General features: G+C 40.5%; 1 pseudogene; it reads right to left on the reverse strand.

The window, feature by feature from the left end:
• Positions 1 to 9,556: 9,556 nt before the first annotated feature.
• On the reverse strand, positions 9,557 to 11,833 carry LOC102280929 (elongation factor 1-alpha 1-like; annotated as a pseudogene).
• Between the last annotated feature and the right edge of the window lie 14,781 nt (positions 11,834 to 26,614).

Here is a 26,614-nt window from a genome sequence, read left to right on the forward strand (position 1 = left end):
AAGCATGTCCCAGTTCCCTCTGCTTCTCTCCATCTCTACTGCCATCAACCTAGTCCACCCTGATCCCTCCCATGGGGATGACTACTATAGCTTTCCAATTTCCTTCTACTGCTGCTCTGGTCTACTTTCCACAAAGCAGCCTGTGACCACATAAAAATACATGCTAGACCATGCCACTTGTTTGCCTAAAAGCATGCAGTGACTCAGTTGTGTCCAGATCTTTGCAATTCAGTGGACTGCAGCCCACCAGACTCCTCTGTTCATGAAATTCTCCAGGCAAGTCCATGGGGTTGCAAAGAGTTGGACACAACTTAGCAACTAAGCAATAGCAATGCAGTGACTTCCTATGGACCTTAAAACAAAATCCAAATCTGTTGCCTCAGACCACATGGCCTTTAAATTCTGGTTTGGGTCTACCTATTTAAACTTAATTGCTTACCCTTCACCTTCTTGATCCTGTTCACTGACCTTGTTTCCATTTCTTGAACTGGCTAAACTTTTGTCTTCTTAGCATCAGTGTTTCCTTAGCTTGAAATGCTTACCTCCCAGTCATAGATTGACTGACTGGCTTTCAGATTCTGCTCAGAGAGGTCTTTCTTTCTATGCAGTTTAAAGTAGCCATCAGACAGTCTGTCTTATGTCAGCCTATTTTTCATTTTTACACAGTGCTTAACGTTATCTTCTAATTTTCTTGTTTATCTCTTCCCTTGTCTGGTTATTATCTGTTTGCCTCTGCTAAAACACTGTGAGCCTAGAGATCTTGTCTCTTTGGTTCATTCTTGTATTCCTAGAGCTTAGACAGTATCTGGCAGTTAAAAGAATATTTTTAAAATGCTTGAATGAATGAATAAAATGTCTCCAGACATCAAACTTCCTAATTCAATCTCTAAACAGCTGCCAGAGTGAGCTCCTGAAAACACCTGTCTCACCAAGTCATTCGCTACTTGAAACACTCCAAAACTGCCACATTGGCCATTGGCAAGAGAACATAATCCAAAGTGCTCAATACAGCATACAAGATACCCCACAACCTGGACTCTGCTTGCTTCTCTCATCTCATTTCTCACTAGCTCTGTGCCCAATGACCTGCAAGATGCCTAATGATTGGCATGTCCAAGGGGTCATACTGTTTCACGGTCCTGGGTCTTTGAACTACTTCTTCATATCTGGACTGTTCTTTCCCCCTATTACTCCTTTCACTAAAATCCCCTTATTTACTCAGCTTTTAAAATACAGCTTAAGTCAGGAAGCTATTCTGATCCCCCTATCACCCCAAACTTCAATCTTTTCCTCTATTACTTATATTTGCCTCCATTATAGCTACTTAACTCTACTGCTTGCTGAATGTCTGTCTTTCCATTTGGACTATAAACTCCATGAGGGAAGGCGTAGTTTTATATGTCACATCATATTACATATCATAGTGTGTATACAATTCTATTTCTGGATACTACTCATGGTTGGCAGTTGCATATGTTAGTTGACTGACTCACTCACTGACTATATAAAAATGCAAGAAACTTGAAAATGCTTGACATCACTTGCCATTGGGTTGACAGATGCTGCTCATTATGTTGTGTTTATTGTAGCTCAGGCTGTCATACTGAGCATGATAACTCAGATGAGTGAAGATGAATGTCTTCAACTCTTAAGAAAAATGTGCTCTGGAAGAACATAGTCAATTTATCACCTACAACCAATTCTTAGGTCATCACCGGGGAAATGAATGGGTCTGACAGGAATGTGAAATACTTAAGGAAAAGTTGATTAAAGAAGGCTTCATGAATGATTAATTATAGAGTTTAATATTGGTGGGAGAGAGTCTTACTGTCATTTGAATAAATGCCAATAAAACAAGGTGCAATTAAGCATTTGCCATAGCAAATAAAACATCATCAAGGTATTTGTTCTGAATCATAATTATATAGAAGTGGAAAGTGCAACTCTGAAATGTATGTTCATATTAGGTCTGACTCCTTGGTTGAAGTCTTACATTTTGGACACGTATTTTTACGTGATAATTGCAAGTCCTGCTATGCAAAGGTGAGTGTACTGCCTCTCCTTTCTCTGGCCACCCAGCCCATCTGCAGTCTACTGCTTTCGGGTTTCCAGTTATCTCTACTTTAACTGACACCTTTTCATAAAGTCTCCAGTGACCTTCTTCTGATGAACATATCCAGTGGTCCCAGCTTACTTGAATGTATTTAATCTGTTGATTGAATTACTATTTATGTATCACCCATGCTGTGTTACTGTTAGGCACTGATTTGACGCGTGGTAATAAAAAAAGGAAAGGCCCCTTCCCTCCCAAAACCAATCAAATAAACAAAGCAAAACCACCAAGAAAATCCCCAAGTACATGCACATGTGTGTGCGTGCACGCACACACACACACACACACACACACAGGAAACAAAGATAAAAACAGAAACCAAGCCAAACAATGACAAACTAAACAACTAAACAGCAAAAAACTAAACTGTGAAACAGACTTGTCTCCTGACCTCAAATATTCAATTCTTGTAGGAAAGTTAAATAAATAAGCACAGAGATAAGCATTTAATTAAGTTGTGATGAGTGCAGTGCATGAGACAGGGTGCTCGGGGCTGGTGCACTGGGATGACCCAGAGGGATGGGATGGGGAGGGAGGTGGGAGGGGGTTCAGGATGGGGAACACGTGTACACCTGTGGCGGAGTCATGTCAATGTATGGCAAAACCAATACAATATTGTAAAGTAAAATAAATAAATAAATAAAACTGAAAACAAAGGAAAAAGAAAAGTGAAGCACATGATGTTCTGAGAAATGATAACAAGGAACCCAGTTTGAATCAAGGATAAAGGCAGAACCTCTGAAGAAGAGATCTGAAGGAGGAGAAGGGAGAAAAAGTCCAAATGGAGAGAGAAAAATAAATAAGAGCTCGGAAAACATGTTTGCTTGAACAACACATGAAGAATATGAATCCTGTTTGGCTAATCATTTCCGCCAAGCAACAGATGAAGAGGAAGAATTGTCCGCTATCACAAATAAACTAAGCAGTCATGGGGGTAAACATGATACGATCAAAGACAAAGCATTCTGGAGCCATATTAGAAAGCAGATAAGACAGGGACTAGCTTGCAACATTTTTTGTTTTTTTTTTTGAGGTAATTCAGGAAAAAAGAATAAAAAGCCAAATTGCTTAAGAATGTGGAGAGTAATATGCAGATACTTCAGCAGAAGGAAGGAAAGAAGTTAGGTCCCTGTTGAGACACTGATTCTTGCTACATTCCAGCCAACATACCAGGGAATTTCTGGGAAGATGTTTTCCCTTCTGACATATAGCAGACATTCCCTTAATCCCTAATGGTACATAAATGTAGGGTACATCCAAGGCCTCAAGTCCGGGGAAGATGAAATCATTGGCTGAAAATTGTTTTCTACATCTCGGATTGCAAACAATAAGTATGAAAGAGAAACTGATAGTCTTTGCAGAAATGAAGCTTCCTTTGTGTGGTTAGTACATGTGATTAAAACAGAAACTGCAAAGTGTACTCACCACCCTGTTTGGACTTTTCTGGATCTTTGGCACTTTCATTCCTTGCACAAAAATAGGGGGAAAGTCTTTCTCTTTTTCTTTTTAAAAATTAAAAAAAATTCCTAAGGTAATAATTCTCAACCTTGCCTATACATCAACTTTACCTTGGGTCACTTTGAAGGCTCCATGTGCCTTTGAAGCACTTTAAGACCTCCTTATCAGTTTGTCTGGGATGGGTGTAGGGATCAGTTTTAAAAATCTTCCCAATTGATTCCTATGTGTGTCCAAGTTTAAGATCTATTTTAGTAAGCCTTTATGTATTGTCTATCTCTTTTTATTTTTAAAAAGAATCCATTTTCTGAAAATTAAGTAAACATTGATAAAACCAGCCCCAAACTTAAATGAGCAGATACCTTAAAATAAAAAGGAGAAACTTGGAAACTTCCAGTAGAATGTTTATAGTCTTACTGTCCTGTCCTCAACAGCCTGCCTTGTACATGGTGATAAGTAGCTGGGCCACAGGTCTTGATAGGCAAGTCTGGCTTTGGCTGGAGAACCTGTCTCAGTTCAGTTCAGTTCAGTCGCTCAGTTGTGTCCGACTCTTTGCGACCCCATGAACTGCAGCACGCCAGGCTTCCCTGTCCATCACCAACTCCCAGAGTTCACTCAGACTCATGTCCATCGAGTTGGTGATGCCATCCAGCCACCTTATCCTCTATCGTCCCCTTCTCCTCTTGCCCCCAATCCCTCCTAGCATCAGAGTCTTTTCCAATGAGTCAACTCTTCATATCAGGTGGCCAAAGTATTGGAGTTTCAGCTTCAGCATCAGTCCTTCCAATGAACACCCAGGACTAGTCTCCTTCAGAATGGACTGGTTGGATCTCCTTGCAGTCCAAGGGACTCTCAAGAGTCTTCTCCAACATCACAGTTCAAAAGCATCAATTCTTCGGTGCTCAGCTTTCTTCACAGTCCAATTCTCACACCTGTACATGACCACTGGAAAAACCTGGTAGGGTTTCTCAAATATTCTCACTCACCCAGCCTCTGCACGACTCTAGATGTCTACACCAGTTCTCTATCTAGTACCCTCTGCCTTTGACAGATCACATTTTCTCATCTGGCATTCTGAAAATTGGGCCCCTGGAGTCATAGCAGCTTCCCTTCCTTGCCATGATTTCCCTTCACTTTGCTTTCAGTTTCCTCTAGCAGATGCCAGTACAGGTACACAAGCTTTTATCTGCAAACCTTGGGGCTGCATGTGTCCTGAAATTCAGCACGTCTTAGGCTTTGGAAAGGTAGATTCTGCATTCCATGTCTCATGGACTTCTCTTAGTGTGGTGAAGCAGTATCCTGTAATCAAGCACTTGCCTGTTTCTTCAGGAAACATGGGGCTACTCCCAAGAAATAGGATAAATAATGACTGCAAACAGTCTCATGTCTGTTCACTTCAAGTTTTGCCACCAAATAACTTCGCTAGAACTTTGTGAATAAAAACCTTTAGTTAGGCCCAGAGAGCAAGAAGACCTGTGGTAGTGGTATTATTTAAAAATTGTTTTGCAAGACTGCCTTTTCATTGACTTTACTGGTTTTTCTCATTGCTTATAACAGAAACATTGTAACATGAAGTTAAATGCATTTCCATTGTTGGTTGCTTTCTGTGTGTTAATACTTTCCATTTTGTCAAAATGGAAACCCCAGATAACCCTAGATTTTTTTGTTGGGGGAGAATAAAACTAAAATAGATTGAACAAACAGACCTTTAGAAGCTGTTATCGTTGAACCCTGTTGACTCAAGCTTGGAAAACGAAATAGCTGATTTAAACCTCAGGTGGGCCATTTCAACCATGGTCATCTTTATAACTCTCTTCAGCCTTTAGACATCTTTTCCTGCTCTAATCATAAATTATTTAGTCTTCACAGTTGTAGTAGGTGAATTTCTATTGTATTGGCCTTCCTCATATCAGTCAGGACATGGGTCCAGGGATTCCAGTGGGGGAGGTGGGCATGTTGTAGAGATAGAGCTGTTAAATATTATGTTACCTCATTGTTTTCACTGGCTAGTGAGGCCCAAGAGAACTCTGAGTCATATGCATCTATTTTCCTATTAGATTAGCTACTTGTTAAGAGTAGAGTTTCTTCCTTGTCTGCTCCTTAGATCATGTAGTATAGATCGTGGATGGTTTAAAAAATTCTAATGTTTTTTTTAATAGTTGATAGTACAGTTTCCTTTGGGAATAAGTGGTCTTAAAAGAAGAAAGTACCTTGGAGCAATTGGATATTAAAAAATAGGCCCATGATAGAATGCAGAGGGTGAGGGCAGACTAAATGGAGGGTAGAACTAGTTTGTATTAAAAAAAAAACAACCAAAAAAAACCCCAAAACTGGTAGTCATTGGAGGGGACAGAAAGAGAATGGCTGAGCAATGTGGATAATCAGCCAAAAAGACTTTCTAGAACAGAATGACTATTAATAGTAATTGTGATGGATCAGTAGTGCAATCCCCATCTATTACTTAATTTTTCTAAACTTTTTGTAAAATCTGCTACACAGAGGCTTTGTGTGCATAATTGTGTGTGTGTGTCTGTAAAACTAAGAAAGGTAGCTGAAAAACCCACCCAATAAAGAACAAGTTGCAAGATGCTAAAGGTTGTTACTGAGCTGTGAAAGATGCCAGGATTCTTGGCCTCCAGAGGAGAAGAAATCAAGCAGGGGCTAGTGACGAGGCTTGATCACTCAGAGCTTTTGTGTAGTAAAGTTTTATTAAAGTATAAAAGAGACAGAGAAAGCTTCTGACATAGACATCTGAAGGGGGCAGAAAGAGTGCCCCCCTGCTAGCCTGTAGCAGTATGTTATATACCTATCAGCAAGCTGTTAATTAGAGAAAGGAGATGTCTTAAAACTCAGAGTGGCACAAGGTCCCTCATCCACAACATGCATTTTGAGATAACATTGACAACAGGTGAGTCATCCCGGGCCATAAAACGATTGGCATGAATCTTGAAGAAAGGCGGTTTTCAAGTTTCATTAACATGGATTAGGAGAAAAATGTATGAGTAAAACATACAGGTTTCTTGAGCTCTTTTTGGTTCTGAGTCTTAAGGGGAACTGACTTGAAGAAAGACAGAGTCCAGGGTAAATAGATAGTTCATTAACATAGCTTAAGAAAAACATTTCCACAAGAAAAACACATTGGTTAGCTCAACGTTTGAGAAAAGTTAAATTCAGGTGGAGCCAGGTGTCATCTGGCAACACAGAATTTTAGGAGAAACCTCCTTTTAATTTTGTATAGAGAAGGAATAAAATCTGACACTTGTGGTTTGTTTCCTCCTGCCGCTTAAGAGAGAGATAAAAAATGTCTGACACTTGAAGCCTATTTCCTCCATTTGGAGACCCCTAGCCTTCCTGCCTGTTACCCTCTCAATGCCAAGTGGAGAACAAGAAGTCAGCTGAAGCAGAAGGTGGTCATGAAAATGAAAGTCCCCCAGAAATGCACAGAAATCTTGGACAGGGATTTAGGCTTTCAACACGAGGTGTGTTGGAGACCAGTCTTATCTAGATTTTAGGAGGCAAGATGACCATGAATATTATGTAGATTAAGTAGTAAATGCTCAACAAAGGTTACAGATGACATTAAAAAATGATAAACATTGGACTTAGTAGAATGTTATAATTATCTATAAAATGGAAAGGGTCCTGGAGAAGAAATTAGAGGTTCTGGGTGTGAATTTTTTCTTTTCTTTTTTTTTTTATTATTTTCTTTTTTCTTTTCTTTGACTCCCAGCATCTTCACTTTTCCTAGAATCTAGATACAATGAACTCTAGCAGAACAGTTACCACTATTTAAGCCTTAAACTTAAGATTCTTTGAATTAGTTCAATATTTGTAAATATGAGAATTCACATTCTATCACATCTAAATACTGAAAAATTTACTCAATATTAATGTAACTACACAAAATTTTGTATGCAGCACGTGGACTTTCATATTGCAGAATTTTTTTTAAAAAATTGAAGTATAGTTGATTTATAATGTTAATTTCAGGCATACAAAAAAGTGCTTCAGTGATATGTGTGTGTATAACTTTTTCAGACTCTTTTCCATTGTAAATAGGCTATTACAAAATATTGAATATAGCTTTTGCTCTCCTATACAGTAAATCCTTGTTGTTTATTTATTTTATACATTGTAGTGTGTGTCTGTTAATTTCAAACTCCTAATTTATCCCTCCTCCTCCCCTTTCACCTTTGGCAGTCATAAGTTTGTTTTCTATGTGTGTGAGTCTATTTTTGTTTTGTAAATAAGGTCATTTTAATCATTTTTTTAAAAGATTCCACAGATAAGTGATATCACATGGTATCTGTCTTTGTCTAACTGACCTCACTTAGTACGATAACTTCTAGGTACATCCATGTTGCTACAAATGGCAATGTTTCATTGTTTTTCATGCCTGAGTAATATTCCACCATATGGAAGCAACCTAAATGCCCATTGACACATTTGTCAATGGGCATTTAGGTTGCTTACATGTCTTGGTTATTGTAAATATTTGCTGCTGTAAATATTGTAAATATTTACATGGTGGCGCATGTATCTTTTCAAGTTAGAATATTCATCTTTACCAGATATATGAATGTGGTCTTTTTATAAGCTCTTATCTATAAAAAATTTTTTTTGCTTATCTGTCCTAACCTATGAAAATTTGCAACCAACAGACCCCCTCCCACAGCTTTTCACTATATCCTTAAAATATATAACTGATTCTTCCCCTTAGACAAGAAGAAATTAGCAAAATTCCTACCCAGAAAAAAATGTTAACCCAGAATTATCAAATTTTGGTTTCAGCAGATAAAACACCAAAAGTAGATTATAGGAAACTCTTACTTAAATCTTTTAAACCCCACGGACGGAGAAGCCTGGTGGGCTGTAGTCCATGGGGCCGCTGAGAGTCAGACAGGACTGAAGCGACTTAGCAGCTGCAGTACTATAGAGATTTACAGTCTTGACCAAAAGAGGATATAGGTTTCTCATTAAACTCTGTTTTAATGTGTCTCCAACTTCTATAACCAGAGAAGGCAATGGCAGCCCACTCCAGTACTCTTGTTTGGAAAAGCCCATGGATGGAGGAGCCTGGTGGGCTGCAGTCCATGGGGTCGCTAAGAGTCAGACACGACTGAGCGACTTCACTTTCACTTTTCACTTTCCTGCATTGGAGAAGGAAATGGCAACCTGCTCCAGTATTCTTGCCTGGAGAATCCAGGGATGGCAGAGCCTGGTGGGCTGCTCTCTATGGGGTCGCACAGAGTCGAACACGATTGAAGTGACTTAGCAGCAGTAGCAGCAGCAACTTCTATAACAGCTTTTTAGTCAACTTGTTTCCATTAGATATTACTGATTTTATTTATTTTTATATTGTATTTTTTAAATTAGAGGATTATTACTTTACAAGACTATGGTGGGTTTTTTTGCCATACATCAATATGAATCAGCATTAGGTACGCATATGGCCCCTTCTTCTTGAACCTCCCCGCCACCTCCCTCCCCATTCCACCCCTCTAGGTTATCACAGAGCACTGGCTTTTTGTTCCTTGCACCATACATCAAACTCGTACTGGCTATCTATTTTACATATGGTAATGTATATATTTCAAAGCTATTATATTTACTGTACATCAGAAACCAACAGAAATTGTAAATCAACTATACTCCAATAAAAATTTTTCAAAAAAGGCAAAAAAATTGCTGATTTAAAAAACTGACAACTTAAACTTGCCGTACACACAAAAACAGAAGCAATCTACAACACATTTGCCTTTCCTTCTGAAAGTTTTACGATGCATAATCATTAACCAGTCTTTTACCTTTAAACTTAAATGGCCAACAGAAGCAAACAGTTCTGAGACTATTCTTCCACACTTAAGGACTGATTAAGACTAGGGTGGCAGGTATTAGGCATATTATTCACTTAGTTTTGTGAACTTTCTGGGTTGACTTAGTGACTTTCCAGCTCCAGCTGTCTTCGCATCCACTGCTTGATGACACTCAAGACAGCTGTCTTATGTCGCAAGCAGCAAAATCATAAGGAGGACTGTCAGAAAAGCTCTCAAAATGCATGAACTTTCTAGGAACCATATGAACCATGCTAGCGTCACCAGCTTTACAGAATTTGGAGCCACTTTCCAGCTTCTTCCCAGAATAATAATCAACCTTCTTCAGTGCAGCAAACTTGGAAGCAACACGAGCTATGTGACAATCCTGCACAAGGGCAGAGCCGGCAGTGATTTGGACTATATGCCATAGGATAATTTCCTGAGCTGTGAAGCCAGCTGCTCCCACTGGTGGGTCATTTATGCTTTCACCAGTCACACTGCCACAACCAACATCTTCGAAAGACATGCTCTTGACATTGAAGCCCATCTTGTCCCTAGACAGTTGCCGTTGTTCAGTCATGTCTGACTCTTTGTGACACCATAGACTGCAGCACTCCAGGCTTTCCTGTCCTTCACTGTCTCCTGGAGTTTGCTCAGACTTGTGTCCATTGAGTCAGTGATGCCATCTATCTGTCTCATCCTCTGTCATCCCCTTCTCCTCCTGCCCTCGATCTTTCCCAGTATCAGGGTCTTTTCCAGTGAGTCGGCTCTTCACATCAGATGGCCAAAATATTGGAGCCTCAGCTTCAACATCAGTCCTTGTAATGAATATTCAGAGTTGACTTCCTTTCAGATTGACTGATTTGATCTCCTTGCTGTTCAAGGGACTCTCAAGAGTCTTCTCCAGCACCACAGTTCAAAAATATGAATTTTTGGCACTCAGCCTTCTTTATGGCCCACCTATCACATACATATATGACTACTGGGAAAACCATAGCTTGACTATACAGACCTTTGTTGGCAAAGTAATGTCTCTGCTTTTCAATATGCTGTCTAGATTTATCGTAGCTTTTCTTTCAAAGAGCAAGTGTCTTTTAATTTCAAGGCTGCAGTCTCCATATGCAGTGATTTGGAACCCAAAAATCTGTCACTATTTCCATTGTTTCTCCATCTATTTGCCATGATGTGATGGGACCGGATGCCACGATCTTCATTTTGAATGTTAATTTTGAAGTCAGCTTTTTCACTCTTCTCTTTTACCATCATCAAGAGGCTCTTTAGTTCTTTTTGACTTTCTGCCATAAGGGTGGTATCTGCCTCATCTGCTTATCTGAGATTATTGATATTTCTCCTGGCAGTCTTGATTCCAGCTTGTGATTCATCCAGCCAGGCATTTTGCATGATGTACTCTGCATAGAAGTTAAATAAGCAAGGTGACAATATACAGCTTTGGTGTGCTTATTTCCCAATTTTGTACCCATTCATTGTTCTATGTCCAATTCTAACTGTTGTTTCTTGACATGTATACAGGTTTTTCAGGAGGCAGGTAAGGTTGTCTGGTATTCTCATATCTTTAAGAATTTTCCACAATTTGTGTGGTTCACTCAAAGCTTTACAATGCATTTCAAAAGATCTGACTTCAGTTGTAATGTTGATTAGAGTAAATGTGACTATTATGCTGGGTTCAAGGACACCAGTCTCCACAGGGACAGTACCAATACCACCAATTTTGTAGACACTCTGGAGGGGTGGATGCAAGGGTTTGTCAGATGGAAGAGTTGGTGGCAGGATCCAGAGGTTCAAGCAGCATGGTTTCACTGGCATTGTCATCTTTATGAGTGACTTTCCATTACTTGAGCCAAAACGTGTTTGCACTTGGCTGCAGCATGCTGTCACTATTCCAAACAGAAACTGGTGCAAATGATACTGTGTTGGAGCTATTGCCAGTTTTCTTAATGTAGGTGCTGACTTCTTAACGATTTCCTCATATCTCTTTTGGCTGCCGGGTGTCTCAGTGGAATCCATTTTAATACCAATAATCAGTTCTTCTACTCTCAGTCTATAAGCCAGAAGAGAACACCCTCATGGGTCTGCCCATTCTTGGAAATACCTGCTTCAACTTCACCAACACCAGCAGCAACAGTCAGGACAGCACAGTTAGCCTAAGGTGTGCCTGTATTCATGCTTTTGAGAGTCTCTGTGTTCCAGGGCTGGCCTTGAATTTCTACAGGGAAATATCAATGATGGTACCATGCCCACGTGCAGCTTTCACTTTGTCCAAGATCCAGGCATACTTGAAGACATCCTAACCTGTATCAGTCACCCCCTTCTCAAATTTTTTCTATGGTTCTTTTGTTGATACCACCATGTTTGTAGACCTTGTGGTGTAGACTTGTTATAATCTATGTCTAGGGAGAACAATATTGATATGAGTCTTTTTCTTTCCCATTTTGGCTTAGATTTAGTTGTGATACTTATGTCCTGGCAGCAAATCTGTTGTGAAAAAGTAGGTTTGAATTCTGTGGCATTAAGTAATTAGGTAACTTTGGGAAAAAGCTTTACTCTGAGCTGCAGTTTTCTTACCTGCCAAAGGACAGAAAAAGCTAATTATTGGTTTTCTTATCTGTAAAATAGCTCCAGTGTTAACTGAAATGCTTGAGGAAGGAGCCCAGAATTTGGAATAAGAAATATACATATAAAATATACCTATGTTTGCATCCAGCTCCTGCCACTCTCTGGCTGTGCCACCTCCAGTTAGCTACTTAAATTCCTAAGCCTCGGTTTCTTTACCTATAAAGTATAAAATAACACCTATGCCTCAGATGGGCTTCCCACATGGTGCTAATAGTAAAGCACCTGTTTGCCAATGCAAGAGACATAATAGACATGGGTTTGATCCCTGGATTGGGAAGATCCTCTGGAGGAGGGCATGACAACCCACTCCTGTATTCTTACCTGGAGAATCCCATGGACAGAGAGCCTGGCGGGCTACAGTCCATAGGGTCACAAAGAGTCAGACACAACTGAAGTGGCTTAGCGTGCATACACACACACACACACACACACACACACACACTCACACACACACATGCCTCAGAAGGCTTTGAAAGGATTAAATATTTCAGCCTAGGTAGACATGCTTGATAAATATTAGACCCATCTCTTTCAGATTTAAATTCAATTTCTTTGCTCAGTTTCTTTCTCCATGACCTTGAAAGGGAAAAATTTCTGGTTCTGTTGTACAGGGTGGTCCAACTTCACACCAACTTTGTTCTGTTGAGAAAAGGAAATAATGCTAATTCATCTTTGCATTTATCAATTGTATGGAATTTAGCAGCAATATTAAAATCCATATGCCACTATTGTTACTGATATAAGGTACTAAATATTAACCAAGTAGGTATTATTTAAGGAATGGCATCCAGGGAGGTGATAAATTTTGCCTACAATTTGTTTTATTACTGCGTAGTTTCTATATCTCTTATAAAGATAATACTTTCCCAGCATCAATTCTAAATCCCAAGTCCTTTCGTTTTAATAATCCTGGAAGACACAGTAGTAGTGGAACTCTTGCTCACTTTCTTCACCCCTGGGAATAATTGGAAGCTGTATCTGTCACCTACCTCAATCCTAATGCCACTAAGCTGGGAGTAACTCCATTTAGGTTTACAGCAAAAGATAGTGCACGGAGAAGAAGATATGAAACCCTCAATTTTCCTGTGCAAACAGGAAGTCCATTTCTTTATCTGGATCATGTCCTAGTGTTTCTTCTCACTAAATAGCCAGTCATCATCAGGATGCCTTGGACAGGACTTTATCTCACTAAATACTGCTTTTGCAGTATTGTTGAGCAAGGGGACAAGTCTAACTATCTTACATCTGTCTATATTTCTTTCCATCTTCCTAGATTTCTAGTATCATGAAAAGGGAAAGGGAGCTCTCCTCAAGACCTAAGGAGTGTTGATGGGCCACCTTTTCTGCCCTGAATCTTGTATTCCCTGTGGGTCTCATGCTGTCTCCATTTCACCCACAGTTTGTACCAGAGCTTTACCTACCAAAGAAAGTTAAACTTAGGGTAGTGGGTCTGAGAATGGGAGGAAAGCATGCAACATTATACAGGATGTAAAAATATATATTCTTAATTTTGGTTCATATTTTCATCCATTATCTTAACAGGATGAGATCTTAATGGTAGTATAGGCTGTATTGACCCAGTCCCTTTATAATCACTCCTAGGTTGAAAAAAATGGTTCTAAGCTGATGAAGAATTTCCAAATGATTATTGTATTTCAAAAAATGCTCTACTAGGCATTGTGTTGATATGTGCTGCCTATATTCCTGAGCTAATATTAATATTTCTTTTTATTTGTATTGCCCATAATCTTTTTTGCTGAGTATTAATGATCTAAATTCTAAATTCCTAAAAGAAATGAGCAGGTTATGAATGATTCTCTACCACATTGTCATTAGGATGGTAATGGAGCACAAAAATAGTTGGTGCTGATTTATTTTGCCCTGGAAACTCAGAATACCCCAAGTTATAAATATACCTTAAACTGGGAGGTTCAGTGTTTCAATGTAGATATAACATGAAAACTATGCCTTCGATTTTGACTGATGACCAAGAAGACCTTTGTCAGGTCAGCATGATGAAATTGTGCTAATAAAGGAAAATGAGACATAGAAAAATGATTTTAGAGGTTCAGAACTTTATTAGAATTAACAACTAAGTGATAATGGGCTGTAAATATATCCTATAATGAACAGAGGGCAAGAAATATCTAACTTAAAGTAGACAGGCTATTTTCCAGAAGTTGATTGTTTTGTAACTCAGCATAGTTTCACATAGGATTAGTAAATGGTGGTTGTTTTCTCAAGGCCGTATATGCATTTGTAAATGTGGTGTATGAGGCCTAGAACTTCAGAGAATGGTGTCGGCATGGGGTGAAGGAGGCAGCAGGTGCAGGGAGCCCGAATAAAATTGGGCTTCTCTGGAGCACCGTGGTGAGTAGTCAGAGTCACCTGGAGCATGCATGCTGCAGTCTAGTTCCAGTGATGGCCCATGGCACCTGGGCCTTCTGATTTATTGGAGTCTGACCAGTAACCACAAAGCCATATCGATTCAACTTCCTAAATGCTTATTGTACGTGCGTGCTAAGTCGCTTCAGTCATGTCTGACTCTTTGCAACCCTATGGACTATAGCCCGCCAGGCTCCTCTGCCCAGGCATGAATACTGGAGTGGGTTTGCTGTGACATCCCCCACGGAATCTTCCTCACCCAGGAATGGAACTCGTGTCTCTTACATCTAACCTGCACTAGCTGGTGGGTTCTTCGCCACTAGCATCACCTGGGAAGCCCAAGCGCTTACTGCTGCTGCTGCTAAGTCGCTTCAGTCGTGTGCGACCCTGTGTGACCCATAGATGGCAGCCCACCAGGCTCCCCCGTCCCTGGGATTCTCCAGGCAAGAACACTGGAGTGGGTTGCCGTTTCCTTCTTCAATGAATGAAAGTGAAGAGTGAAAGTGAAGTCCTCAGTTGTGTCTGACTCCTAGTGACCCCATGACTGCAGCCTACCAGGCTCCTCCATCATGGGATTTGCCAGGCAAGGGTACTAGAGTGGGTTGCCATTGCCTTCTCCAAAGTGCTTACTAAATCTGTGTAATTCTCCTTAATTTTATTACCAACACCATCTCCCACTAGGACTCCTGGAATAATTTTCTAATCACTCTGCTCTGCATCTATACTTTCCCACTGAGTGTCCATAATACAATCAAACATCTTTAAAGACTCAACTTTTAGAGAATTATTGTGGTATTTGAATCTGTCAATAATTTTCCATTGTCCTTACAATAAGGCCCCAAATGCTCAATGATCAAAACATTTAAACTCCATTCAGTGATTGTAAGGCAGGCAACACTTTCCCCAACAACAAGCAGTTGTAATGAAGAGACTGCAATTTGTTTGGCCAATTAACTGACATTTCAGTATATAGCTATTAATAAAATAATTCCAATATTTACTATAACTCAATTCTATTCAAGAGTCATTAACTCATGGTCTGCAGTCCAGAACCCGCCTGTAAACATGTTTTGTTTAGCTTATACAGTATTAAAAATATTTCAGGCAGTATTTTAAAATTGGGAGAATGAAAATAACTGAGACTTCCAGCTCTCTTAAACCTGGGAGAGACTGAAGACCTGGGATTCATATTCCCCTCCTGGTAGCAAGAACCTGGAACAGAGTGGCAGGTGTCCGTTTTATGGAGAGCAGTGGTTCTCAAACATTTTAGGTGGGCATGCAGTATATGACGGAGAAGGTGATGGCACCCCACTCTAGTCAGTACTCTTGCCTGGAAAATCCCATGGACAGAGGAGCCTGGTAGGCTGCAGTTCATGGGGTCGCTAAGAGTCGGGCACGACTGAGTGACTTCACTTTCACTTTTCACTTTCATGCATTGGAGAAGGAAATGGCAACCCACTCCAGTATTCTTGCCTGGAGAATCCCAGGGATGGGGGAGCCTGGTGGGCTGCCGTCTATGGGGTCGCACAGAGTCGGACACGACTGAAGCGACTTAGCAGCAGCAGCAGCAGTATATGAAAATCACGTGGAGGCCTTGATAAGCCATAGATTGCAGGTCTCACCAGGGAGTTTTCAATTCAGTGGATCATGATCCAAAAATGTGCATTTCTGACTATCTACCAGGTGAGGCTTATGCTGCAGGTCTGAGGTCCATACTTTGAGAACCACTAAGGTAGGAAATGTGCTTTCCAGCAAAGCATGGTCCTTCCACTTACTGGTTCCTGTACCTCGGGTATCTGCTGCCACTTCATCACCAAGCTCACACTACTACCTTTAGTCTATTTAGAGAAATATTTCCCCCTATGTATCTCTCCAGATAATGGGAAAATTAAAAAAAAAAAAAAAGAACTGTTTGTCTTTGTGGAAGCAAAGAACATTTCAATATGTTTAAAATGCAAACACTTAGGCCTTTTTACTCAAACTTGACTTTGTGAGCTGTTTTATGGCAACTTTCACACACGCAAGAAGAGTTTGCCAATAAACCTGAAACTAAGGATTTCAGTCATTTACAACTGGGTTTGAGCTCCTGGCTCTGACTTTTACCAGCTTTGTGACCGTGGAAAGCTTTTGAATCTTATTAAGATTCATTTCCTTATCTATAATATAGGGATTTTTAACGATATGTATGTTAAAATAAAAAACAAGTGGAAACCAGCCTCAAAAATTCCCTAAGCAGATGAAATCAGCAAAACTTAATTTAGTTTATTTTGCAAGACTTAACTTGACCTGCATCATTTCTTGCTTATGCCTCTGGAAATCATAAGGAAAACTTAAACTGTTTCCCAAAATTGTTGAGGTAACCGCGGATTAATTCCCTATCTAAGAAAATTCTAATATTATAGTCTATCACTGTGAAGAATAAACAGTCACTTCACTGTTTTGTCATTTTATAAGATGGACAGAGGGGCCTGGTGGGCTACAGCCCACAGGGTCACACAGAGTCAGACGTGACTGAAGTGACTTAACAGAAGCTACTTCGGTAAAATATATCCCAGAGCCTCCTTCCATATTTTGGTTTGAGTTCTCCCAGTTTGCAAACTGTCTTTTTGGTGTGTGTGTAGTAAACTTTTACTAATTACTACTTTGGTGATTTGTTGGGTTTACTTTTGTTATTTATAAACTTTTGATAAATTTTATAAATTTATCTGGTTTTATCATGGTTTTACCTGGTTATCACTGGTTTTATCATGGAATTAAAAGATTGCATGGTGCCTGGTACACAATAAAGTGTTCAATATCTGCCAGTTTCATTGCTGAGATTTTAATACAGATTTTAAAATGATGTAACCAGAAGCTGGAAGGAGAGGAAAAATCTAAGCAAAAATGTAAAGCATTCAGAACATGGAAAACCTGGATCAGAAAGTTTAAAACCCAAACTGAGTAGAGGTTTGCAAAGAGGACATAGGACAACAAAAAGAGAGCCTCAGTTGTTTTTAGGGAAGGAAAAACAAGGAAGGGGTACCTGCTACTTAGAGAAATTGTGTAATGTTAACAGACAACAGAAAGAAAGCAGAACTATCAAACTAGTGTTTTTATTTTTTTTCTTCTTGGTCAAAGAGAAGTATTTGCAGTCAGAAAAGGAAGAATAAACATTGGTAAGAGGAGTCTAAGTTTCTTAGAGACAGAAAGAGAACCATCCAAATGAGTTCATGTTAGCCACGTCATGTGTGTGTGCCAAGTTGCTTCAGTCGTATCTGACTCTCTGCGACCCTATGGTCTCTAGTCTGACAGGCTCCTCTCTCCATGGGATTCTCCAGGGAAGAATACTGGAGTGGGTTGCCAGGCCCTCCTCCAGGGGATCTTCCTGACCCAGAGATCAAACCCATGTCTCCTGCTGCTCCTGCGTTGCAGGCGGATTCTTTACCACTAGTGCCACCCGGGAAGTCCCATAGGCTACTAGGAAAAGGGCAGGCAAGATTGGGAAACCCAAATGGCAATCCATGAGGAATCACAGAGCATGAGCACGTGTCCAACACATGCGGCACAGAGTTTATCCTGATTTCCAGAAGAGACAAGGGTCTTCTCAGTCTCGTAACTTTATGTATTATAAACCAATAAGCTTGATGTTTACCCCACGTAAAGCAGTACATGGATTGTTTATAAGCATTTAGAGGGCTTCCCTTGTGGCTCAGCTGGTAAAGAATACACCTGCAATGTGGGAGACCTGGGTTCGATCCCTAGGTTGGGAAGATCCCCTGGAGAAGGGAAAGGCTACCCACTGCAGTATTCTGGCCTGGAGAATTCCATGGACTGTATAGTCCAGGGGGTCACAAAGAGTCAGACATGACTGAGCGACTTTCACAAGCATTTAGAAAAGGTAAAAGATGATTATAAACATTAATTCCTAAATGTCAGCTTTGTCATTTTCCTTTCTGGGATGATTATTAAGCTACGAGATCATGAAAATTAGTCACTCATCTGGTGAATAGCTATTGAATAAAAATGTGTCTGTCACATTTTTATTGGAGAAACGAGCAATACATTCATGTATTAATGAATATGGGATAGAATCAAGTGTTCTAGGAAGGAATGAGACAGAAATCTGACCAGGTACACAAAAAAAGAGTGGTGGCAGTCTTTACCAAAATGGAAAAGGCAGTAGTTGCTGAATGGAATAATAGAAAACAAATTACCTTTTAGACTTAAAATATATCAGTGATGTTGAGATGTCTATTAAGATACAGCTATAGAGTTCAAAGGCCCTGGACTGGAGATAAAGATGTGGGGTTAATTAGCGTGTATGATTGTCAGATTTTCACAGTGGCTGAAATTTCTGAGTGTTGAGTGAGAAGAGAGCTTAGAATGCAGGGGAAAGGCTAGAATGCAGGGAACACTAATATTAAAGAAAGAAGAAAGGTACTGACAAAGAGGCCTGAGAGACAAAGCTCAGTTTGATGAGAGGAGAGCCAAGAGAGAGTGCTGTTACCCCGATGAGGGGAGAGGGCATTGCTACATGGTGTTGAGGGAGCGTGTGGTTTGGAGACATGGTTTGTTGTGACACTAGTTGGCACTGATGTGTGACTTTTGTGCATCAGTCCTCAGCTGTAGGACTACACCCTCACCTCAGGATGAAGGATAGGAAGAGGGAGATGGACTGAGTGCTCAAAGAATGAGAGGTCTGCAGAAATGGTAAAATGAAAGAGCAGGGAGTAACAGCAGAAGCTGTTGAAAACAGTAGATTCGTACGGTGATTAATTAAGATCATGTGCTATTGAGTGGGCAGCCAAAATACTGGTTAGCACAACTGAGACTCAAAATAGCATTGTTGGAACAAATGGTCAAATCTAGCAGAGCGAAAAAATCTCATCGGATGTATGTCTGTTCCTCCACTTGTCCAAGGAATTGGCAAAGTCCTGAATGAAACAGACTATGACAAATTCTGTGGAATGAAGACATATATACCACACTTGCTCTTTTTTTATTTCCCTTAAAGGGACAACAAATATTTGATTAACATTTTCTTTCTTTAAGAAGGGATTTTAAGAGAGCAATGAACTGAATCAACATTTTCCATCTGGACACAAAAACATGTGGAATTTAACTGACAGTCATACAAATGAAAAATACCTTTCAGATTTTATGTTGTTCAGTTGCTCAGTCTCTTTGTGACCCCATGGACTACAGCTCGCCAGGTTTCCCTGTCCTTCACCACCTCCCAGAGCTTGCTCAAACTCATGTCCATTGACTTGATCATGCCATCCAACCATCTTGTCCTCTGTCATCCCCTTCTTCTTTTGCCTTTGATCTTTCCCAGCATCAGGATCTTTTCCAATGAGTCAGCTCTTCCTATCAGGTGTTCAAGGTTTTGGAGCTTTAGCATCAGTCCTTCCAGTGAATATTCAAGGTTGGTTTCCTTTATGATTGCCTGTTTAATCTCCCCGGAGTCTTAGGGACTCTCAAGAGTCTTCTCCAACACCACAGTTCAGAAATCATCATTTCTTTGGCCCTTAGCCTTCTTTATGGCCCAATTCTCCCATGACTACTGGACATAACTTTGACAATACAGACCTTTGTCAGCAAAGTAATGTCGCTGCTTTTTAATATGCTGTCTAGGTTTGTCAGATTTTGTAGCTGACTTTGAATTCACTAATAAAAATATTAATAACATAAATAACATTTTGAGCATTTATTGTGTGTTAGGTAGTTATAGATGTTTTATATATATAGTAGATATATGAATCTCATTCCAAAGACCCAGTTAATTTAGGAAAATAACTTAAACATTTCTTCTAAATCAATTCTATGTTAACTCTCCTACTGCCTAGCTAAGAGTAATAATTTCAGGTGGTTTTTGTTTCTCTCTTCAGTCCTGGGTTGAGACAAAGGTTCTGGAGGGATTGACACTGTCCATTGTCTAGTAAATTGCAGAAGTGGGGACTCATCTCTGAAGTTGAGTTACTCTAAAACTGCCTTTGGCCTGTAGCACAGCCCTGCCCTTTAGGGTTGGAGTCTCACACAGATGTTTTGTTATATCATGTAAGGGCAGGGAAACTTTAAGAGGCAACGGACCATTAATGCTGAGACTTTGCAAGAAACCATTTCCTCTTTGGAATCTGACTGCCTCCCCAGGAGCACTGCCCAGAAAGAAGGGAACTTGGCTCCAGGACCCCCACCATTCTGTCTGTTCTAATTGCTTCTCCTTTACGTTCTCTTTCTCAGCCCATGGAAAACCCTATTCTAGGCAGAGAGTGGATGAAATTATGGCTGTCTGACCCTTACATCTCCAATATATTTTGTCTATACATCATCCCCAAGCTCTAAGTTCCCCCCTTTAAAAGTTTTTGACTAGCTGCATCCCCTCTCTGCAGTAATGAGATCAGGGTTGCCTATATTTTTGGAAAAGAGGAAATGCCAGGAAAAAAATGTGATGAAATAACTGTATCACCACACCCACAATAAATTCTTTGTTCTTGAAGCAACAAACTTAGTTAACAAACTGATAGGGTCATTGATGGTTGCAAGAAAGTATCCTTCCAAATCTAAAATTCTGCAGTTCTGCTAATGCTAGGGGAGGCCATTTGGTTTGTGATGCTGGAAAGGACAGGAAAAATATGGGCATCATTTGAGGTGTCAGGCAGCAGTGGGTCAGACACTGAAAAAGGGTTCTGACTATTATATCTGAGCATGATTTCAAGATTCTTAAGAAATAATGTGAATGGAACTGAAAACTCTTCTCTGATGCCTAATTGTTGACTTTGCCTTCTCTCTCAAGACCTCTAGTCATTAACTTCTCTTGTAGGTTGCTGGTGCTGCTGCTGCTGCTAAGTCGCTTCAGTCATGTCCAACTCTGTGCGACCCCATAGACGGCAGCCCACCAGGCTCCTCCGTCCATGGGACTTTCCAAGTCATTAACTTCTCTTCCAGGTTAGGCCCTGCCATTTCCTCAGCTCCAAACCCCTGGCTGTGCCTTGATAGGACATCTCAGCCCTTGGACACCCTCATTCTTCTGCCTTGGGGTCAGGACATGGTGGGCTCTGAAATTTTATGGGACATTATTATCAATGAACATTTATCAATATGGGGTGTTTAGAGCCCTGTGATAAAGTTTCACATGCTGTAAACCTCAAGGGGCTTCCAATCATGTTGGAGAAATGAGGTACATGCATAATGCACCCCGTCCCAAACAGCCTGTATGTCACTGCTCTAGGAGTTGGGAGAAGGAGAGGAGCACGAAAAGGAACTCTCAGCTGCTGAGTCAAGAAGGCGTGCACTTATGCCACTTGAGTTGCAACTGCTTTTCAAGCCCCACCTAAAAATAACTCAAGCTCAATCTGCAGAAATTCTGCCCAGAGTGGGTATGCCTGTGTTCAAGAAGGATGAGTGATTCTTAGACCTCAGCAACTGAGCGGGAAGTTTCGACCTCAGCAACATCAGCAATTAAGACTAATAATATCTCCCATTCTGCTTTGAAGATGAGAAGACTGTATAGGTGAAAGAGCACTAGTTGCTGTTCAGATATTTACTGGGATTGTTCATTATTATTTCACATTCAAGAGGTACAGCGGGTGCTTTTACATTCTGATCTGACTACTAAATCCAGAGTGAGGCCCTTCCCTCCAAACTGATCACTCTGGTGTTTAATCAGATTCTGAAAACCTCACACTACCAAAGCACCCATTTTTGAAATTGCTGTTTAAGATGAATGTCCTACACTTTTATGTTGTATTTTTGAAATGGATTTGATCAGAGCAGTCCTTTGATATTGTAAATATCTACACATCAGCTCAACTACTTTCAGATTAATCAAAATATTTAGGCATCTGCAGAGCAATTTCTCATATTCATAAAACAAGGCTATGGTTATTGACTTCCTGATATTATGTTTTGGGAAATCTCTTTATGACTTGTGTAAAAGGAATAAAAGCTAGTTTCGTGGAACTACATTGTCAGAGTAATGAATGCTTTAAAAGTACATTGATTCAAAGCCTACCAGGCTCTCCCCCTCCAGCTGCGTGAGTGTGCCCTAGTGAGTGTTCGAAGGAAGGAAGCTCTTCCTTTGCCCCACTTCCTGTGCCTTCTCAGAGCTGGGCTTCGAGCCAGTGGGAACGGAGAACGGCCAGACTGTTAAAAGGTCAACGGCCGACATGGTGTTCTCAGCATCTCTCAAAGGTTCTTAGGGAATGAGTTGCAGGGAGCTGAGTGGCAGCGAGTGTACCCCAGAGAGTACACTTGAGTTTTTTATTTCACATGATTACATATGCAAATTGGTTTTTGATTCCCTGGGTGCCACCAGGGTTACGGGGTGTCGAGGGAGGTGGAAGAGAAGTGTGCTGGGCATGCATGGGGGGTGGAGGAAGCTGGTCTGGGGTTAAAAATGTGCTACAGACATTTCCCTAAAGTGAAAAAGCTCCACAATCACAAAAATCCAGACAACGAGGCAAGAACTGTGAATCTAAAAAATGAGACTGAATTTTCAAGTGACATATGATAATCCTGTGATACTTTAAGAATTCTACATTAGCAAGGACTTATTTTTTTAAATACTTCATAATTGGCTTTTAAAGGTTTTCCTATTATAGCCAGGTAAGTTAACACATATCCACCCTGCTCTCTAGACTAAAACAACCCCCAGGAATGAGTAAATGTCTGTGACATTTCGGTTAATTGGAGTCGGTGTTGGGGAACCTTTTGACTGTTAACGGCTATAAGCATAACCTTTATTTGTCTTCACTAATGTGGTTTGAGAAGATGCAGGGTTGTGTTGGAAAGTGTGGGCAGAGGTGGGGGATTTTGAAAGCATATGAAGTTGTTTATTAGCTTTGTACGTTTGTGACATTTCAAAGACAAAACACGAACTTTGCAAAATCATATTCTTCAATGATAGAAATAGTATAACTAGGGATATGGACATATAGATAAAAGAGAATACAGTCTGTTTGAAACACATTATAAGGGTGAAAATCCTTATCAAATTTGCCATTTCCCCCACAAGGAAAGTGTAAGAGATCTAACTGAGATGTGCTGCCAGACATGGGAGGGTCAACCACAGGAGGAGGGAACTGGATCAGGAAAAGTGGGACTTGGGGAATAAAATGCAGCAGAGACTGGAGGACCTTGCACAGCATTATCTAGAAGGTCTGACAACAGACTGCAGGTGATGGCTGGGCAATGTTAACCACAGAGAATTTCAGAGCAAATGATGTTCAAGGGTCTTACCAGCACTGCCCAAGGGGAAGATGTAATTTAACACTTTTTAGTAGCGACATTTTAAAAAGTAAACAGGAACAGGTGAAATAAACTTTAAGAACTTATGGTGTTGAACCCAGTACATCCTGTCAACAGGAGGCACTAGCGACTTCCAGTGCCGGGTAGCCACACGTGACTATGACAGGGAAGAATTCAGTCAGGTTTTGGCACCAGGAAAGTCTGTCAGAGGAAGGCTAGCCTCATGAGGACTGATGGGAATTCTTCTGTTAACTGTTAGTTTACAGAAGAGAAAAAACAGGTTAGAAACTTCATCAAAAATTTCCATCTTTTTGCAGTGAAAGCTATAAACATTAAAATATCAGTGAGATACTGTTTCCCACCTGTCGAAATGGCCAAAGATTTTAAAAAATTGCAGTTGTTTGAAGGTACCCATGCTGCTATTAGCAGTGTAAATTGTTATAACTCTTTTTGAAAACAGATTTACATTTCATGTCAAATGTGTTCGTTTTTTTTTAACTTCTAAGATTCTACTATGAAAAACAATAAAATTGATTATTTACTGAATGATGATCTTAAAACAGATAACATGCTTAGTGTATGTTGGAAGTCTTTTAATTCTAACTCGTTGTGACCCCTTGGACTGTAGCCCGCCAGGCTCCTCTGTCCATGGGATTCTCCAGGCAAGAATATTAGAGGGGATGCCTTTTCCTTCTCCAGGGAATCTTCCCAACCCAGGAATTGAACCCGCATCTACTTCTGTCTCCTTCACTGGCAAGCAAGTTCTTCACCACTTGCACCACCTGTGATGGAGTTATTATTATCCAGTTTTAATCCCTTGAGATAAGCCAAAGTATGGAAAAATTTATTTTCACCATATTACTATAACATTGTTAAAAGAAGCAAAAAATTAAGCTCCCTCCACCCACTAGGAAAAAAAACAGATAAAAAACTTGATTCAAAAATCAAGGAATGATTACTTAAGTGAACCTACTCAAGGCAATTGATGTTTTTACTAAAGTGTTCTTAAAGATATATAATTTCATGGAAAATACATGTCTTAGTCTGCCATTGCCTCAATAAAGTCCTATAACAGAAGCACTGAATCTGCGTGGCATACAACAATAAGCACTTATTTCTCATGCACACGTTTGCAGATTTGCTAGGATGTGGCTCTGCTTTGGGCTTCAGATAAACTGACTTTGGCTGCAGGCTCATGTATGATGCACTGTATTCATTGTAGAGCCTGTGATGAAGGACATCTGCTACTGGGGGAAGCTCTTCTCATGGCAGACCCTGGAGTGCAAGAGGGCGTGAGGGCACAGGAACAACAGTAATTGCACAGCACATTTTAAGCATCTGCTTTCTTCATGTCTGCTAACTTTCCAAAGCAAGTCACATGGCCAAGCCCCTGGCCTAAATTTGAGGAGTGGAAAAGTTCCTCTCCCTGCCATGAGAAAGTGGCAAGAAAATTATACATAATTTTATTACAGCAGAATAGAGAATTCAACCTACCATGTTCTGGTTTCCAACACTGTTATTCACATCCCTGCCACATATACTGACCCCCATTCCAACATCCCTCCAACTCTCATTCCATGATGGCACCAGGCCAAGAAGAAAGCACCTCTGGATCTATGTCTAGATGTCATTCCTTTTGATCTAGAGACCTTTGAGCTAAAAAAGACAAGTCATCTCTCTCCTCCCACATCTTACATACAAAAGTGGAACAGGAACGAGATGACCACAGTAAACACCCCCATTCTAACAGGGGAAGACTGAGAAGCATATAGTAGTCATGGGCTTACAGCAATTGCAAAATCCTGGGAGGCAAATGTTGCCAGGCTCCCTTACCTGGCTGAAGAGAACGTTCTTGGATTAGATTCCGTTACTGTGCCCTGGGAGGATCTGCCCATACCCCAGTCTGGTCTTCCCTCAAGCTCTTGGTACTACTCTTTGGGAGGTCCTTCTTTGCCAAAACTCCCCTCTGGCCGGGTCTGAATGCAGCATTAGGGAATATGCCCAATTTGGTAGCTGAGCAACCTTCTCAGCTTGCTTCCTGCCTGAAAATAGTTGGGGAAAGAGAAGGTATTTTCATATCTAAAAGAGCCATGATCACTTTTAATTCAAGCTGATGTAAATTTTTCTCAAAACAGTTAAATTTTTCATTCCTACAAATCCTAGTATTTCTGAGCTCTGTTCACTCTCAATTCTTTGAAAACTTGCCCTGTTTTTCTCTGCTTTCATCTCTTACAGTACCTTTTCAAATGCAATTAGCACCAACCCACTTATCCCATCAACACTGTGCATTGCGCTTGCCCATCATGCCAACTTTATCAAGTCCACTTTCAGACTTCCGGTTTATTTAAAGTAACAGCTATAACAAATGTTTCACCACTAAATAACAGGGATCAACATTGTCCCAGCCACCCGTGACAATATCCCTGTTGCCTGCTCTCTAGTCCCCAAGCTGCTGGCACATGTTTCAGGATTTGTTACCGCAGCCTCCTATTTCTAGTCCTTATTTTAGTCTTAGTTAGCTATTGTCACAATAATGCTATATAACAAGCAGCTATAAAATCTTAGAGGCATGCAGCAATAAGCATTAATTTCTCACTTATGTGGGTTGGCCGAGGTTTGGCTCAACGTCCAGCTCAGTGGCAGCTGGGCTTAGGTCTTGGCCTTGGGTTGGATTCACGTCTGCTCCACTTGTGGTTGTTCCGTAGCCACGGCTGCATGAGCTCGTCTCATTATGGATGAACACACTGCAAGAGAACAAGCCCAGCCACGTCAGCACATTCCAAGCCTGTGCTTGCATCATGTTGCTTTGTCTTTTTATTCTGTATTTTTGATGCTTTAGCATTTTGGGGGCCTTGCTGACCCTGGAGGGACTGCCCCTCCCAGGATTAGCTAATTCCTGGAGACAGTGAATAACTAAGTTTTCCAGTATGCTTTTCATATGCAAATGGATATAGAGGCCATACCCCAACCATCTCTTTTATGGAGC

This window comes from Bos mutus, chromosome 15, assembly GCF_027580195.1.
Source record: "Bos mutus isolate GX-2022 chromosome 15, NWIPB_WYAK_1.1, whole genome shotgun sequence".
NCBI classification, from domain to species: domain Eukaryota; kingdom Metazoa; phylum Chordata; class Mammalia; order Artiodactyla; family Bovidae; genus Bos; species Bos mutus.